The 13,553-nt window shown below is 30.7% G+C and overlaps 1 long non-coding RNA gene across 1 annotated transcript in view; it reads right to left on the reverse strand.

The window, feature by feature from the left end:
• Positions 1-690: 690 nt before the first annotated feature.
• The window catches only part of LOC117114039, a 32,683-nt gene continuing 19,820 nt past the window's right edge, over positions 691-13,553 (reverse strand). The window contains exon 3 of the long non-coding RNA XR_004446288.1: positions 691-710. This is a non-coding gene — a long non-coding RNA (uncharacterized LOC117114039). The remainder of the gene's footprint in view (positions 711-13,553) is intronic.

Raw genomic sequence — 13,553 nt, forward strand, 5'->3', positions numbered from 1 at the left:
TCATAAACATACACCTAGAATATTGCTGATCATCTAAGCACTAGAATGAAGTGAGCCCTCTATAGTATTGAAACTCAAACATTGTTCAATTCATATACAATTTCATATAATTATCTTGCCTTGCACATATTAAATTCAATAGAACAGAAACGGTAAATTGATTGTAGTTGGCAGGAAGTACTAAAATAAATGAGTCAAAAGTCAAAGTATAAGTCTTTATGATCACACACTAACACATTTTGACATTTTGAATTTTGTATGTGTTGTAATTCCATATTTACTACAGAAATTAAGGGGCTTTTATTTGTTTGAGTATACATATCCATTTTACACCTAAAAAAATAAACACCGCTCTTGAATAAATGCCTCCACAAAAAACACTTCTCAACAATAAACTCAACAGGCATTTATTCAAATAAATACGGTTATTATTGTTTGTTTTTATTTTCATATAATTAATATATCTAATTACAATTTAAAGGACAATCACAATAGTTTTGCAACCTTCAATCTCCAGTGCTTTGAAAATATTAATATTTGCACATTATAATTATTAAATGGTTCATAGAATAGAACAGAAGCAGCAATGTGCCACTGTCATCAAAAAGCGATGTGTTCCTAATTATTCAATAAAACCCTGTCTCCAGATATATGCAAGCAATATAAACTTTACTGCAATCCGTATGAAGTTGATATATACAGGAGCCAGGCTAGAAATAAATAGACATTCAACAGGTTATCCATTTACAGTGTTCTCAACAAGCGACTCATCTATCCAAAAATTCATATCATTCATACAAGTATCGACTCGTGAAATGAGTCCGAATACGTATGGAATAATATGTCACTGCCGCGCAAATGTCACAAGGTTGAACAAGCCTTGTATTGGCATAGGATCAAGCCTTTGACAGCTAGGCATCCAGGCCTCTCTGAATCAACTTGGCAGCAGCACCCTATACCCCCTTGTACCAATCTACCGACCCAAATTGACACCAGATTTTTGTACGACGCACAGGTCTGAGTGGGAGGGAATCGGTAAAAGTGCCTACCATCTAAACACAGAACTCCAGGTTCAACCCATGCAATTGGAGTGTTATTTCCGTGCGAGTTGCAAAATGCAAGTTGCAGGTTGGAAAATGCGGTTGAGAGAACCTCTTGCAGCAATGGACCTCTTTAGTGTCCATCAAACTTAAAAACTGACCAATCAGAACAACCAGGAATACACGCATGTCCTAAGTTAAAAATTTCCCATACAAATATAATATACGAGCGGTACTGTGTAAAGACAACTTGATTTCTTGCTTCGAACAAGGTATCCATTCGTAGAAGTCTTATGAAGATAAGCCTCTCCAATAGTGACATTAAAGGGTCGGGACCAGGACATACCTCCAACTTTAAATTGACAAAGATAGAAAAATGTTAATTAAATAGAGACACGAAAATATAAGAATTTGTTTAAGAGGGTTTCTTTTGTGCAATTTGCCAATTGCAACTCGCATTTTGCAACTTGCAGTGAAGCAACACTCGGCTTTAAACCATTCATTGCGAGACTTGGTTTATAAAGCATTAATTTCATTCTGTAGATGATAAGTCACTCCTTGATATTACCCATTTTAGAAAATTTATGAACTAAGATAAAATACTTATATTAGTGAGTATTCTCTCTATTGGATGCTGAAGGAAAATTTATACAGATAAATAACATAATTCACCTTGCTATGTATATCTTTCTACAAAATTGAAACATTTACAATTCATTAAATGTAGGTTTCTGTTACTACAGTACAACCTGCCAAAACAGATAAACAATTTTAAAACTTGTAAGGTTTACTTTTTCCGAGAGCCCGCAAGATTATAGCTTATCCTTGTCTGTTTTCATTAAGCTTAGTTTCTTTCCCTGTGATTCGCATACGGATCACTGCGTATTACCTACGCAGCGTACATTTCCGTTACGCTCAGCCAACCCTGGGGATGAATGCGATATCGTCTTGGCAAATTTGCATGAAGCCCAAGTTAACTGATGACTCGGCACAAATTTTAGCGTGGAAATATTCTGGACCGGTGCATGATTCCTGTTAGGGGAGTTCCTTTGTTGAATACTGTCAAAGGTTATTCCCCGATGGAAACAAGTTGGTTATGGTGCATGACTTGTTTCTTTGTTTCATCTACAGAATTGTTACCAAATTGCATTGGATGCTGGTGGTTTCATCGCTTTTGATACTCCTTGGCTTTTTATCAATTGCGGAGCTTGGTTTATTTGTCCTAACTAACTAATCTATCCTATGCTATTTATCTTCAATATTATAAAACATCACTCTTTTCCTGATGCAACACACATCAAAATAATATTATCATCATTATTTTTTTCTAATACTATTTTTTGTCCTGTAAGTCATTTGATGATCTATCTGCCAAATATATTTTTATATTTTTATTCTATTTGTCAAAAAGATGGACCAAAATAAATATACAATTAAAAATTAAAACAATAAGTCATCAGTCTGTGAGAACAATATAACATTATCAAAAAACTGCTAAAAACATTAAATTAACAGTTATTTAAAATTATTATTTACAGTATGTGTAAATCATTCAGGAAACATGGTTATAAATGCTTTTTTTTACAAATAAAATATTATTATCATTATTGTTATTATACATAGATTACTTTATTGCAATAGGAGAATGGCCACAAATGTTCATACTTTTAAAAAAACTATTAACAAATAATTGAAAGTTTCTTGCTTAAGATAATATATTTCTTTTGTCTTGTTTTTTTACTTTGATTTTGTTATTTAAATGTTGTACTTAATATATACTTTTAAATGGCCTTGCGAAAAACAATTATTTTATGATCAAGTTTTCCATTTTCAAATTCTTCATTAAATTATTATTATTATTATTATCATTATCATTATTATTATTATTATTATTTAGGTATTGATTGCTATACTGATACTATCAAAATCTTTTTGCGAACTGAACTCAGAACTCAGATTGTTTTATTAGACCAAAAATTATAACAAATATTCTTGACATAAATAAATTAAATTATGACGAAATAATGGTCGTAATTATCATTACATACATAACAGTTAGCAATATAACAAAATTCATTGCATTTTCCAATGAATAATATTTTAATATAACCTGAAGAGTCATATGATACTACTATATTCATTATTGTTATATTTGTTCCATTGTTAAAGCAATACTAGTGACTGGTCACTTAAGGGTCACACCCGTTTGTTGAAATTATTAAAGGAAGCTCAAATATAATTAAATTAGGAATCCACAATGGTCTATAATCAATGACGAGTTGTAGTAATACTGTAGTTTTAAGTTTTGTTTTTTTCAATTGAAAAATTCTAGAGAAAAAATCTGAACTGATTTGCTATCAAACTAATATCATTAAAGATATAGAGCTTGTTATAAGCTACAAAATGGAAACATTCCATATTTGAATAAAATTGATATATAATTGAGTTAATAAATTACAATTAAAAACTAAAAGAAAAAAAATCCCTATCAATTAACAGAGAGTTACATAATACCTTTCCTGCATTTATTTTCATAGACACATATATTGGCTAATAATCAATTTAAACGTCTTCAAATTAGCGTAAACTATTTTTTTTTTTTTTTTAATCTCTCTCTTCTAACTTTTTGATATATGGATATTAAGGTCTGTCTTGAATTGTTGAGGTTCTTCCCAATTTTTTTTTGTTTGGCAGACATATTTAATCTAGTACCTATCAACCTTTCTAAACTATTAACAAATACATAACATAATACTGTATATTTCTTTTGTCTTGTTTTTTTTTTTGGTTTGTTTTTATTTGATTTTGTAACTTAAATTTTGTAAAGTTAATATACAGACACTTATATTGGCTGATTAATCAAATTAAAACGTCTAAATTAATAGCGAAAACTTATTTTTTTTCCAATCTATCTCTGGATAGAAGTTCTAACTTATTTGATACTTTTAAAAGAATACTCAAGGTCTTGATTTGATTTTCTTAGTTCTCCCAATTTCTTTTTTGTTTGGCAGACAAAAACAGTGGCGGATCTAGCAAAGGGGGGGGGGGATTCCCTCTGTGAAGAAATGTCACAAAATACTACTATACTGGGTCCTGACAAAAGGCATGCTAACTATCTAGGCATATGTTGGCAGATCAGACAAACTAGGCTTAGCCCAACTAGTCTTCAATTAAATATTATTATACCCGAATTTCGACGTCGCAAAAGTTCGTTCTTCAGGCCTATCTAGGTTCATCAATCCATGAAAGAACACTACAAATCTAACTGTTCAATATTGTTGGAATATAATAATATAATGCCTGTCTTTGATTTTTTTTTCTCTATGTATAGGCCTAAAGAATGAGATAAACTTACCTGACCTTTTCCAAGAGGATGAAAACCTTGAATTTTGTGAAATTTTAAGTTTGAGTTTTCAGTTTTTAAGTTTTAAGTTCTTGTAAGTTCCTTTAAAAAGGTCAATGAAAGACTCCTCAGAAGTCAGGAAAGCTCATTTCAGGCCATCTCGGACCCCCTTTTATTTTGGGGGTTTTGGAAACATTTAGGAAACCCCTGATATTTAATCTAGTAAAAAGTATGTACCAAGCAGATCAAGTAAAATTTGTATTCTTCTGTGCATGACTTAATTTCTTAAACTTCTGTTCTATAGATTATTTCACCATTTAATAAGCTCATCATAGTGTATACCACTATCTTCATGCCAGGTCCAGACTTGTCCACATCCAGGGATATCTGTGACAATGTATTTGGATAATAGTTGTACTGGTCGGTAGAATTTTTATTGACTAGCTTTTTAAGTACTTTAACAGGAGATTTTTTTAACAAGGATGAAATCTAATAATAATTGTACCTCTATGGCTAGAGAGTAGAACAATTTTGTCCAACCTTGGTCCAACATTTCTTGGCAATAATAATTATATAAATAATACTTATACAAATAATAATTATTTAATAATTTATTATTTAATATCCTTTATTTTTGTATGTATGTATAATGTTATAAATACCTCAATGCAAAATCTTTTAAACAGTATAAAATTAAATTATGAAATTTATGTAAATACCACTACAACAAGTGAAGCATGGATAACACATCAAATACTACAATGACTGAATTGAGTATATCAGGGAATATATCAGATAAACTACAATGACTAAAGTATAGAATATATGAAATGATAAGTGTGTACATGGTGTGTATAAGCATAGAGAAAATAGAACAGAAGGAGTAACATCGACTTTATCGCTTATCTTTAATCCAATTAAACAGTCAGCTAGTGCCTATTAAATTGCACTACGGCCACCCGCGGAGCTTATCACAGCACTATCTATTTCAATCACGACGATCTCGCTCGCGATACGTTGCTATGTTATGATTGTAAGAGTTATCGACGCATGCGCGTTTGTCGATTTCAGCTTATCTTGTTGTCAAGTAGGTTACGTAACGGTGAGATAATTACGATCGCGGCGAGGAGGTCTGTACCTTTGATCTTCGGTCGATGTTACTCCTTCTGTTCTATTTTCTCTATGGTATAAGCTACAAAGTAGGCCTATAATAAAGTAGAATACCTATGAAATAATGATAAGTTTACATATCAAATAAATACAATTACTGAAGTATAGAATAAACATGAAAGAATATTAATGTAAATATATTAAAGAACCAAATACCAAATAGGGAATTATATACTAAATATAAAATGTTAAGTGCAATTGAAGATTAAATTATGGTATAAATTATCAAATATTATGCAAAAGTTAATAAAAAAAAAATCATAATCCATGAACTAGTCCCTTAATTCTTTTTAAGAATCAAACCATTTCAACAAAATTAAACAAATTTTTTTCTGTCAATTTTGAAAAACCTTACTAATATGTGCCATTGTCAGGAAAGAATCTTCCTAATGAACTAATTGATTATTCATACCTTTCTAATCACAAAGTGACTCAAAAAAGGGGATTAAGAGACAATATTTTGAGTCACTGTAACAAACTTGAATCTAGTAAGTGTGAAACCTTTAGTTATTGTATTTTTATTATACCAATATGCTTTGTCACGCTAAGAAAAACGCCGAGTAAAATTTCAATAGGATGTTGTTCACAGCTTTGAGGCTTTGAAACTAATTACATGGTATCTGATACAGCAATAATTCTATTTTCCTAAACAAACTACCAACCAATCAAATTATATAGTAACACAAAAACATATTTTGTACTTTGAAATGGTAAAAATCTTCAAAAACATTTAAAAAAAAAGAAAACTATTCATTTGTTTCTTGTAATATAAATGTTCACAATAAGCAATCAAAGTACGGCGGATCACCGAACTCGTCCTCAGTGACGAGTTCAAATCTAGTTTGTATCTAGTATTTTACGCTGGTAGCTTATTGTGAACATTTATATTACAAGAAACAAATGAATAGTTTTCTTTTTTTTAATGTTTCATGATGTTAAGAGATACAATATGGCCTCGAGGAAGAACACCACATTGGTGTACAATCCAAAATAAGAAAGATTTTATCATTATTATTTTTAATATGGACCAAAGTTATCTTTTTAAAATAAACACAGATCTATCCAATTTTTATTTGATGCATTTGATACTGCAACATAGAACAAGAAATAGACAATTTCTGTTATTTTTGTGGGTACACATTGTTACCATTTCCACTGGAAACAGGACGTGGTAACAGTAATATAGGGAACCAATTAGAACACTATAGGAACATCCTATTCTGACCAATTAAAAGTTAATAACTACCTATCTGCAAATATTAGTATATGGTAGGTGGTAGATTCTTCATTGAATCTTTAATATGAAATCCATTATCAAGTGAGGTATATTGGTATTATACATCCATTATACTTTTTTTTTTTTTTTTTTACAAAAACCTGTCAAATCTTGCCCAGAGTCAGTGTTCTTATTTTTTTTGCTGATTTCAGGCTCAACATGTTCTTATTCTGTTATTTTATACACTTTTCAATGATTTGTAATTCTATTTAAAATTTACCTCAGCCTCAATTGTTCTCATTTTTCTTATTGTTTTTAAGCCATTTCAGCATGTTTTCTTATATAAAAAAAGTAATTGGCAAGAAAAATGCTTTCTTACTTAAATTTTGAATTGAATCAATTAACTTACTTAACTAAATATGCAATGTAAGTAACTCAATATTAAATGGTATTCATCAGATTTACCTCAAAATGAGGAAGGATATCCTTTAAACATCAAGTTTTTAATTTTGTTTTATAATGCTCATTATGCTTTTTATTATCAATTTAAAAAAAAAAATAGTATGGTGGTTTGGTGATATTAATCTGTGTGCATTTTTATATAGGCATATGTTAGTTTTAAGCATTTGAATAAAGAACAAAGAATAGACAAATGTAACATAAAAAACTTGTTTGAAACATGTTTTCCACTGATTTTTTTTTAGAACTGTTATGTTTTTTATTCGTCTTGTATGCTTGGTTTTAATTTAGTAATAGGCCTACACATTTTATATATAACTTCATAATGCAATACATCTTAATGCTGCTAAATTAAATGCGTCTGAATAAAGAATAAACAAATTTAACATGGAAGAACGTGTTTGAAACATGTTTTCCACTGATTTTTTTTTTAGAACTGTTGTTTTTTATTCTTCTTGTACGCTTGGTTTTAAGCATTTACTAATATTCATTTTATATATAACTTCATAATGCAATACAGCTTAATGCTGCTAAATCAAATACGTCTGAATACAGAATAAACAAATTTAACATGGAAAAACCTGTTAGAAACATGTTTTCCACCACATTTTTTAGAGCTGTTTATGTTTTACTTATTCGTGTTTTATGCTTGATATCCGGTGATCTGTTAGCTGTTACCTTTTAATCCGTTTTTCTCTCGCCTCCACCAGAATTCATTGTCCACAGGTACAGAGTATTAATAAACAGGATGTAAATAAATGTGTGATTTAGGAGATAGAAGGAAACAGAAGATTCCAAAACAGGAACAATGAAAACAAAAAAAATGTCCAAAAGTTAAGTATTTCAAGATGGGGTTTACATAGCAACATACAGCAAGTGAGTGTGATGTTGATTATATTAATTATCCTAATCATTGTCAGTTTATCAAATCATTAATTTAGTAATCATTTCAAAGCTGATATTAAATAAATACATCAACACAGATTACGTTTTTGATTAGATATAGTGTAGATACAGCAGAATTAATTACTCTCAATTTTTAGTCTGCTTTTTTGAACTGATGAAGTTTTAGTACTGAAACGATTGATAAGGATAGGTAGGACTGACATTAGTTAACTATGGCACAATCTTTTAAGCACTTCTTTAGGTAGATAATAGTAGGAGCAGAGGCTGGTTTCAGCTTTGGAGAAAATGGAACTAAAACCCAGAATGCGGAACAAAATCCCTATTCCAATGAAAACTTAATTGTCATTTCTAGTATTTTAACCCACTTAGTTGAACTAATTTGCTGCCTTGGGGTTGGGGGGGGGGATGCCGATGGATAGATAATGCCACAATCAATCCATACAGTAAAAGTGTTTTTAATTTTCTTTATTTTTTGATACTGTAACTTTGTTTTCAATTTATTTTTAATAAGACTCTAATACTGTGCTGTGATCAAATGAAAAAACATTTAAAAAAATAAAATCATTGAAAAACTGAAACCATAAATCAGAAAACATCCATCTAATTAATATAATATTAATAACCTATACTCCTGGCTAGCCTGGCTGGCCTAGTCATTGCATGGCTTCAAGGAGCCTGCTGAGGGCTAACATTATGCAGTGGCATGATACATGATTCTAAACATTTCGGGAGGCTCACAGCCTGCCAGACATGCACTCTCCCGGGGGAGTGTCGTAGTAAACAGTTGGATAGGCTGTCCATTTCAATTTCCTCCTGACCTCCTCCTGAAGGGTTTCAACATTGTTGCTACAGGACGGGTGTCCTCGAACATACATCCCTTGGGAAGAAAACAAAAGCCAACCCAATGGCAACAATACCTCATTAACATGAGAATAATCTATCCATATATTTTATTATTAATCTGTCATTGTAATTCTATCAGTATATTATAAAGTCCTATCGAATTTCCCCTGATAATACCAATAAAGATTATAAACAATCAGAAAGAAAGCATTTGGACATTTAATGTCTATTTATATTTTTCACATAAATTCAGCAAAATATTTGAAATGATAAATATGCCAGGGTGAAGGTTATTTTGCCATCATATAGAAGGGTTCACGCACATAATAGTGACTGTGCATTCGTGAATGATTGGACCAGCACAAGATTTGCGAATTCCTTTTCCCCCTTACAAAGCAATTTAAAGGTCAAAATAATAACACTGTATATAATAAATTTGTACTACTTGAATTTAAGTGATGAAAAGTTTTTTCTTGTTCAAATTATCAACTGCAAATTAATAAACTCACAATAAATATTTTTTTTAGATGGCCTAATGCGTAGAAGTCAGGAAGTTAAAAAAAAATCAAAAGAAAAGAATTAATAACAATTCTATTGGTATGCAGACGAATACTTGTAAACACGACCATATAAATTGTTTCATTCACGTCTGGAGGAATTGAAACAAAGACATTTTTTCTCATCCATATACGAGAATGATTACAGGATCCACAAAGCGGTATTCCAATGGATGTTTGCCAATATGTGTTTACATAACGATGCTCAATCACACGTGTCCTTGCTGACAACTTAGGTATACAGTCCAGATTTATTTATTTCATGTAATAAGCTATTTTTCAAGAGGGCACCTCGTAAAGAAAGGCAGACCAGAAATAGGTACTGACTGTACCTCTTGTCCTATATCAGTGGACATAACCATGTTGACTCCCCAGCGGTTAAAACAACATATTAAATTCTTTGTAAAGGTTGATATGAGAGGTAAGAACCAAACTTTCTACCACCTGTTGTAACTTTCGAAGTGACAGAAATGATACCCCATCAATGCATCAATCAATGCCCTGCATTGCACACGTCCGTCAACTGCTCCTCCGTACACAAGAAATTTTAATAACTATTGTGTCTGGATATTCTCAAATTTAACCTATTGTCCACTTAGTAATAAGTGCATTGCAGTCATTTGTGAGGCTCTAATGCCCTGTCCAGACTATCAAATTTTATTTGACATACCTAAATATGGTCATGATGACATCACATCATGACCATATATAGGCATACCATGACTATATGGGCATACAACATCTGGACATGACTTAAAAAATGTCCAATGTCCTGTATTCATCACACTTGATGAGTACTGTAATTAAACAATATTGTAAGCTTTTTCTTTATATATCTAATATTAGAGGTCATCCATTATTTGCATCATTTTCATAAAATTGCAAAGCATACTCTTTCTGTGACCCCTCTCTCCTCCTGAAAGATTACACAATACAATTACGAGTTTAGTGAGTTTAGTAATCATAATTTTATCTTCTTCATAAACGAGTACATATGCCTACACTTTCAATCCCCTACTCCCTTAAAACTAATGTTTTGTACCCTTTTTAAAATTGATGAAGATTATGGATCACCCCTAAGGGGTTGTTTCACAATCAACATTTTTGCAAGTGTACAAACAGTACTCTTTTTCAGTACCACTCCCCCTCATACCACCCTCATCTCTAAAAGTGTACACAAAAAATGTTCAATTCTCAAAATTATTGAACTTACTTGGTTGCATAAAATGTCTATTATATCCATGGTTGCATTATAATTGGTCATAAAAATCTATTATTTTGAATACTGCATGTATTTTGAATCAAAATTTTCATGCACATGTTAAAGTGTACAAATTTGTCTCCCCCCTCCCCCTTAGCTGCATATGTGAAAATTTTGGAAAATTGTGAATGACCTCTAAGCAAGATTGTTAGCTTTCTTTGATAGCATATAAAAACAATTGCTGAAGGAGTAAAACTAAACAACTTTGAGAGACTTCATAATTTTAATCTAAAGTGAATAAACATAAAAGTCCTAACAAAGTTATCACTAAATGGTTGGCACTTGCAACATCAAGCCGTATTATCAGAATGCATGGAATAAAGAATCATCACTATCAAATAGATGCAAGTCAAATCAAAGTCTCCGGTCAAAAAGAAAGTTTAATAATCTGGTATAAGTGCAATCACAAAAGTTGGAACAGAGACTCCCGAAACGTAACAGAATTGGAAGAACTGTAATGTTGATGGCTAATAAGCTAAACAGAAGACAAGTTGCTCAGATACCATAAGACTGTTATTGTTGTGTAAATAGAAAACAATACATGAAATTACATTTGTAATCATTAATATATCTTTCGTGTATTTAAAATTAAAACATTCATAGTTGACTGGCTTGTGTTGTATTTTTATATGTAACTATATTATTTTAATACAATATTATTAACATAACCAAATAATTTATTGTTTTATAATTTGGTGTAACATACATTAGAGTGCAACATGCATTAAATATGTAAAATAAAGTTTTGAATATCATACTTTTTTTTAAGAAATAGTCTTTATACTACAATTTTTTAAACTTAACTTTAAAACAAAAATATAAAATTATAAAAAAAACAAGATTTTGAACACCTTCCATTTCAAATTTTTTTGATTTTTTGAGTTCTTTATTTGGCATCATAAAAAACATGTACACAGATCAAAATACAATACAGCAAAAAACACACCATAAAGACCTAAAAATTACTTTTAAAAACATAAAGCATGGTAAATATATTAATATCTTAACAAGATTAATAACAACATAAATGTAATTTTGTATAATGGGCTACAGCAAGATGGTTAAGATGCTTGGCCGTCCAATCGTAGAAACCTGATATCAAATCTTACGAACAACAGAATATTTTTCTCACGACTTAATACAACATCATTTCCTATGCCTCATATTTTATTCGAACATCGCAGAGTATATTTTCTACAAAAGGGACGAGTCATTCGGTGTTGGATGAAAATGAGAGGAAAATGCATCTAGCAAGGACATTTTTTTATATACCGGAATACATCATTTAATAGCTATTTGAAGGATTTCCAATTATTTGGAACCTCTGGACTTAGTAATTGCTTATAGTCTTATCTCTTTCTGTATCATGCTTTTACAATCAGACGTTAATCAATTAATAATTAAAACGACAAAAAAAAAACGTTTGTAGTATATTGTCATCATGAACAGGCACCGGAAAAAAAAGTGCTAATTTTATTAAGGGTAATTGCTGCATAATGATGATTAAGAATAAGGGGCGTGAAGAGGATGGGTAGGGGATCATTTGTCAACACCTGTGATGTTCCAAAACAACTGATGAGATTAATGCATTATATCGTATTATAGTAAATACCAAGTATTGTCTCGTCACCATGATGAACCACAAAACCAATCAAAACAATTATTAGTTTATCATCCTATCTAGGCTGGAAAAGTAGTGAGGGAGGGAGGTTTTTTTGTTTTTTTGACAGCCAAATATCACCCTTGGGTTGTTTGCTGGTGCATATTCAAAGTAAAATACATGAATGAGATTTACCCACAATATCTACAATTAAAAAAAAAAAAAAGTCTGGGATGATAAAAATTTTTTTTTTTTTTTTTTTTTTTTTATTGGGCCTATGTTTGATATCATTGATGCAAACTTGCATGGCCATGAAATGCTATTTTTAAAATATTTTATTTTCTTTTTTTTAAAAATCTCCCATTATGGAGCTTTGCTTGGTGGTCAAATGACTTGCCTCCCAACACCAAGGTCCTAAGTTCAAATCCTTTGAGAGACGAGAATATTTTTCTCACAATTGAAAAACATCTTTACTTCCTAAGCCTCGTTTGTAATGAGACTTAATTTATAGATCCTAACATTATTTAATTTATTTTGTAAGAGTTCCCTGAATATCACTGACCTTCTGGGGTTAACTGAAAGGGTCACCCCTGTAAATATGGTTCTGATAGATAAATTTAAACTACAACGGAAAGGATGTCATTAGGATAATAAATTTGATTCTAGTCATCAAAAACAAAGAACATTAAGGAATCATTGACTTTTTATTAAGCCAGTTGATGTGTTTATCTGACAAACAATAGACCAACATACAAACATCATTTTTAAGCCAGTTGATGTGTTTATCTGACAAACAATAGACCAACATACAAACATCATTTTTAAGCCAGTTGATGTGTTTATCTGACAAACAATTGACCAACATACAAACATCAATTTTGAGCCACATACTGTACTTTACTTCTCTTTTTAATTATTTTAATTTCTAAACTTCTCTTTTTAATTATTTTAATAATTATTTAATTAATCTACTAATGAATGTTTTGAATATTTATCCTTTTCTTCCTTAAATTTTAAATTATGTTATTTTATACATTTTATCATATTGTTGCTGGCCAGAGGTTTAGAGATTACCACTTGTTGTGTTGGGCTTTAGCCCATGTTATTTCTAGTCACGCCCCAATATACATATATTGTAACAAATTTTTTAATAAATAA

The sequence above is a fragment of the Anneissia japonica genome, unplaced genomic scaffold (genome assembly GCF_011630105.1).
Source record: "Anneissia japonica isolate Jap-2015-1 unplaced genomic scaffold, ASM1163010v1 scaffold288208_len475333_cov186, whole genome shotgun sequence".
NCBI lineage: Eukaryota > Metazoa > Echinodermata > Crinoidea > Comatulida > Comatulidae > Anneissia > Anneissia japonica.